Genomic DNA, 6,000 nt, shown 5'->3' on the forward strand with positions numbered 1-6,000 from the left:
TAACTTAATTTCTAGTAACGAAATAAGAAGATAATTGAATTGCGTCTTCAAATCCCTCAAGAATTTATAATTTACATCTCATCCCGAGATTAAATTTCGTCACGATTTGAACATAATCCGCTAAGTACGATCATATCTACAAAAGGGAAATGAACAGAGACAATACCATAAGCAGCTTTGGAAGAATCTAAAATTTCACATTTAATAAAAAAATCTATTATTATAACGACGAAAAAAGGAACATGAGCACTAAATTGCTTATGGAATTCAAATGGCAAATGAACATAGGGTACATAGTGAAAGTAAATAGTGAGCGGTCACTATGGACATTTGTAATCATAACATTAATAACTAAAGAAGTATCCAGTCCTATTTGAAACGGGATCTAGTCATCACGTTAGACATCCTCTAAAATCCACTTGCTATTTCTACACCTTCTAAAATGAACCGTCTTTTATAAACTTATTTTGAAAGGTACCCGACCTCTTAGTAAAAACTCTGGTGATATTACTCCGAATTTTTCATGAATATCCTCGCTCTTAACAAGATGAATTATAGTTGGTCGCTGTAGCTGAATTTACACCAAAAACTTTTCTTATATCGTGTAAAGAAATCGTTAAAACGTTATATCTTTATATCAAAATTTATTATGAAACCTTGAGAAGTGTATTAAATATTTTTGCATAATTTTTCAACCGCAATTCTACTGAAACACGACTCAAGTGACGTTGATTTCTTGTTTTTTTTTGCGTTTAATGACGAAGGTATAAATTTACTGTGAAAGCATTGTAACGTCATAATTTTAGGCCTTCACATTTTGCTTTTGAAGTTACTTCATCCGTTCAAGGTTAAACTTCTTGGTGTTATATGTAATGAATATCTGTATAAGATAATAATATTGAAGGTGGTAGAACCCTTTGTGGTTCGACTCCGGCGGCACCACCGCCACACCTATTTATACCTAATAACAGCAGTTTTAGGAGCTGCTGTGTTCCGGTTTGAAGGGTGTGGTAAGGAAGACTTTGTCCTCAGAGGTAGCGGCGCATCTGTGGCCGACCTCAGGTAGGAATATCTAATCCTATCTGGGGTTGATTACAGATGTCCATGGGCGGCAGTATCCACTTACCATCAGGTGGACTACATGCTCGTCTGCTACACTTATATTATAAAAAAAAAGATAAATTCATCATCTGAAATAAATGCATCATCATCTTTCACAGATGAAATTGGAAAACATATTCAGGTAGCTTTAACTTAATTATCAGACATTTGAAATGACATTACTTAAAGCCAACCCAAAATAATACATTTACCAAATTTTGGGTTTTCAGAATCTATCAACTATACTCATCATGAATAACAAGCTTAAAACTTAAGATTATCAATTATTTCCAAATACATTGAACCATACTCAGTCAGCATTATAATGGTTGCGTATGGTTCGATTTGTTCCATACAAACTAAACATATAAACTAATATATAAGCGTTGTTCATGCCTATAATTGGCACTCATACAGACTTTATTATTATGAATACTTCTATAGTGTACTACTAAGTACTATATAATGTATTGTGTGTGTTGCTGTTGGCATGGAAATAAATAAATAAACCTAAATCAATAGTGGAAGACCTAAGCATGAAGAAGTCTTGTATCGCGAAATTGAAACAAGCTTCAATCAAAGACAAGAGTGATTCAATCATAGATATTTATATGCAACTGGGACTTTTTCACATACACGTGAGATTAAAATTATGCACTTTATTAATTATGTAATCTAATACCTTTCCAGTTAGTAATTTTTATTAGTGTCATCAATGATAACCTTTTGGTGGAACTCGACCTCTTAATAGGGAGTTCGAGGCTCAAAACCCAGGCACACACTTCTAGTTTTTCAAATTTATGTGTGTATAAGAAATTAATTATAACTCCCTGAAACGAAAAAAAGTGTGTGAAGTCTACCAACTCACACTTGGCTAGCGCAGTGGACTATGGTCTAAACCTGTCTCACTTCTAGAGTAGACCCATGCGTAGCAGCGGGACAGTAATGGGATGACGACGATTAATTAAAATAATTCGCCAAGTACGAGTCGAACTCGCACATGGAGGCTTCCGTACTACCAAATGTTCATTATTTTAATTCATTTTTCAACAATACTTAGTCATATGAAACAACAATTGATGGCGTTGGCGTGATGATGAATGATACGTAAATTTTCAACAATACTTAGTTATATAACACACAAATAGATGGCGTTGGGGTGACAATGGGACGACGATTATACGTAATCAAAGTATAATAAAATTAAAATAAGTATATTAAAATATGTTCTATGGTTCTTATTTGTATTTATTATAATACCAGTTATAGTAGTAAACGTATTATAAAAAATTCAACCGTCTTCCTAGTACAGTTTAACAGTTAGATCGAAAAATGCCGAAAAAATTCGGTTTGTTGTATGGATACCCCCTTTAATATTCAACTTTATTTTATTTTTAGTATTTGTTGTTATAGCTGCCACCGTTATGCCTCCTCTGTCAAAATTTCATGAGTCTATCTATTACGGTTTAAGCGGTAGAGCCCTGTGACAGACGGACAGACGGACAGGCGGACAGACAGCGAAGTCTTAGTAATAGGGTTCCGTTTTTACCCTTTGGGTATGGAACCCTAAAAAATCACCCCTTTTCATTGACACACTACCTACGTGACATTTCATATTATGTTACGTTACGCATTAGTAATTGACATCGCGTGACTGGCGCGGTCTTTCTTCTACTAATTAAGTTAGAACTTCTGAACTGTTATAGACTTTAAACAATGCAGACAAAACAGACTTAACCCATCCAATCTAATAATAATTAATCAATATGAAGTATAGTTTTTAATATATTAGTTGAATATTAAATCTTAATGTTGTAAGTGAGAATAAGAATAGTTGATATTACATCGTACCCGTAATTAGAATAGTATAAATAAATGATCGTGATTAAATCTAGTACTAAGAGTACTTAACAAAAAAAACCGAAGGATGTATGAACTTACCAAGTCTATCGATTCGCACTTGATTATCGCGGTAGATTATAGCCTAAACTCTCACTCTGAGAGGAGTCCCGTGCACAGCAATAATTGTTTATTTAAAATTACCGATAGACTACTAAACAGATAAATACTTAATAGTAGTTACATATTGAAATAGTTAAATTTGCAACTTATTCATTGAGATAATTGTTTTATCCAAAGCAAATGTCCTCGTACGTAAACTAGAAACTGGTGAATACGAAATTTTAGTTTGAAATTAGTTTGAATCTGAGCCACTTAAATTTAGTCCACAGGGATAGATATGAATTCGTCATAGATTTCTTGAAAAACCCTTTTCTATGCGAATGTTTGAAGGCACCACCACATACCTGTTTCTGCTTTATAACACAAGTATTAAACGCTGCTGTGTTCAGAGTAACGAAGCAATACTTATACGAGGGTTTCAACCTAATACCTACTCAGGGATAGCAAATTGCAACGCATTTGTGACAATCTCAGATGGCACTATCCTATCTGGAGTTGATGTCAGATGTCTAAGGGCGGCAGTAGCTACTTAACATCAGGTAGACTGCATCCTTGTTATATATTTGTATAGTTTAAATATACTACTACTAGTGTTTCGTTATAGTAATCACGAAAAATTAAATAATATTATTTATATTAATTTGTAGTAATTACAATAAAAGCCACCCCGCATTCGTTATCAACTACGAATCAATGTAACATATGGTTCAGTAATTATAATTCTCACGCAAAAAAATCTTAATGTGTTTTTTGCGTTAATGTTTAAATACTTTCTTTCAATATTAAGTACATATTATGACGTGTTATTAAAATGTAATCCACTACATGTAGATACTTTTCTAATATTTTTGTTTCGTTAATAGCAATATAATATTTGTATTGAGAAAATGAAAAACGGCCCTCCTGAAACGGCTGAAAATAGACGTATGTAAATTCGGGCTTATGCTTGGGGAATATCAATATTTTTGCCATACTTATGCTGATAAAATTACTTATATCAAATAATTTTGAAAAAAGATATTTCATCTAATCAGATTAAAATTATTTATTAAGATACTTAAGACTCTTAAAGATACGTACTGTATAAAAAGATATTAAAGCAATTTAACAAACAAAGTAATTGAAACGGCCTACCACAAACCTATTTTCATTTCAAAATATAACTACTAAAGGCTATTCTTTGTGAAATTAAATATAGGCAACATAATATATAATTAAAGGTATTTAGGTAATTAAAGGTCCATTAATTTATTACAAAATAAAAATACAACAACAATACAATTAGAGTTCGTAATAAAAGTAGGTAATTAAAGTCTTCATTATTGCAGCAAATTGAAACCACCCAATTTTGAACATAGGACAGTCTTGTATTTTAATTAATATGCCGAAATAAAACGGCACAAAAATTCTGAATTTAAATCGAAACATTATCTCATTGTTGCAGAAAACGCTTTAAAAGTACGTCATATTTACGATCGAAATTTTCAGCGGCGAAAAGATTTACACATTGAAAACAGTTTGGCAAGCGCAATTTCTACCCACGAGCAATGAATCATCTTTATGTTAAAAAATGGATTAATTAGAATCGCTAAAAGGTAAAACTTACTTGAACGGTCAAAATCCTTCCAAAGACGTTATATTTAACACACACCACAATAACTCGCAAGATTCCAATGTCACTGCACTGAAAATACAAGCCGACACGACAAAATGCACTAACAAACCTATTTTCGTAAACAGTTCTGGGGCGAGCGCGCGACCACCCCCTACGACAGTCGACACGGTACTATTTAATTTGGAGTTGCATGCAGGCAAAGATTCGGCGCCGGTTCATCCAAGCAGCGAAGTTATTGAAGCATAAACAGGATAGTTGTAAATCTGAGGTGGGTCTTATTAGTGTAATGAACGACTATCGCTGGGTTAATCCTTTGATGTTTCCCTCGCAGGTCATGGAGTTTACGCTATTTCAGGCGGAACGCCGCTAGATCGGTAAGTCGTCTATAAAGTATGGGTAAAGTTCGTTGATCGGTAATGAAAATTTTATAGGCCAGTCATGTAAAATAAATAGTCGTTTTTTCTATGTTTCTTTTTAGAACTTCACATTCTATGTATGCGATTATAGTGTGTGTGAAGATAACTTATAAACTTAAACAATTTAATTACTTATCGAAATAAAGACCTTCGTATCAGCTTTACGTTGTATTTGTTTACCATTTTTTTTGTAACATAGGAGTAGAAGATGTGTATGTCCTGATGGTAAATGGCTACTGCCGCCCATAGACATCTGTAATCAAACCCAGAAAATATAAGATTTCTACACGAGGCAGACCCTGTGGTCAGCATCGTATGTACCGTACCCCTGAGGACTTAGCTGGAATACCTCAGAAAAGTGTGTCTCTTAAACTAGAACACAGCGGCGCAACACTGTTGTTATAAGGGAGAAGGAGGTGTAGCGATGGTGCCGCCGGAGTTAAACTAAGGAGGTTTCTGTCACCAAACTTGGGAAATCAAGAGGGTTGAAGTCAAAATGAACTCTCTGTGATTAAACTGCCTATTTCTCTGTTAGGTGGTTTTGGATTTTAGGGGTTGTATAAAAGTTAAAGTTAAGAAGAGCAGTATTCAGGTTTTTCCTGTCTCCTTCTCACTTCTTCCGTCTTTTGGGTTACACATTTATTAAAAGGTGACAGTAATCCTTTACAATAAGGTAATTCTTTAGAATTTATTTATCCATTTATCCAATTTAACTAGAGCTTGTTTGAAAATTAATGATTATTGTGAACTCTAGAAATTGTCTAGCGCGAACTTTGAGTCTTAAACAGCCCAAACAAACGCCTTTGAAGAAAAACTTATTAAGCTAACTTAGTGCACTGACTCGGCTTGTTAAATTCCGCTTATCTCGAGTTTAGGCACTTGTTATACTGTTAACTTAAGAATTTA

At 33.7% G+C, this 6,000-nt stretch overlaps 1 protein-coding gene across 2 annotated transcripts in view; it reads right to left on the reverse strand.

Annotated features, from left to right (window-relative positions):
- The window catches only part of Grip (Glutamate receptor interacting protein), a 355,140-nt gene extending 350,309 nt beyond the window's left edge, over positions 1-4,831 (reverse strand). For both annotated transcript variants that reach the window (XM_073084279.1, XM_073084278.1), the window contains exon 1: positions 4,670-4,831. The gene's annotated coding sequence lies outside the window, so the exon portion shown is untranslated. The remainder of the gene's footprint in view (positions 1-4,669) is intronic.
- Positions 4,832-6,000: the final 1,169 nt, after the last annotated feature.

Source organism: Epargyreus clarus, unplaced genomic scaffold (assembly GCF_041222505.1).
Source record: "Epargyreus clarus isolate Ecla_fem2 unplaced genomic scaffold, WU_Ecla_fem_2.2 ptg000021l, whole genome shotgun sequence".
Lineage (NCBI taxonomy): Eukaryota > Metazoa > Arthropoda > Insecta > Lepidoptera > Hesperiidae > Epargyreus > Epargyreus clarus.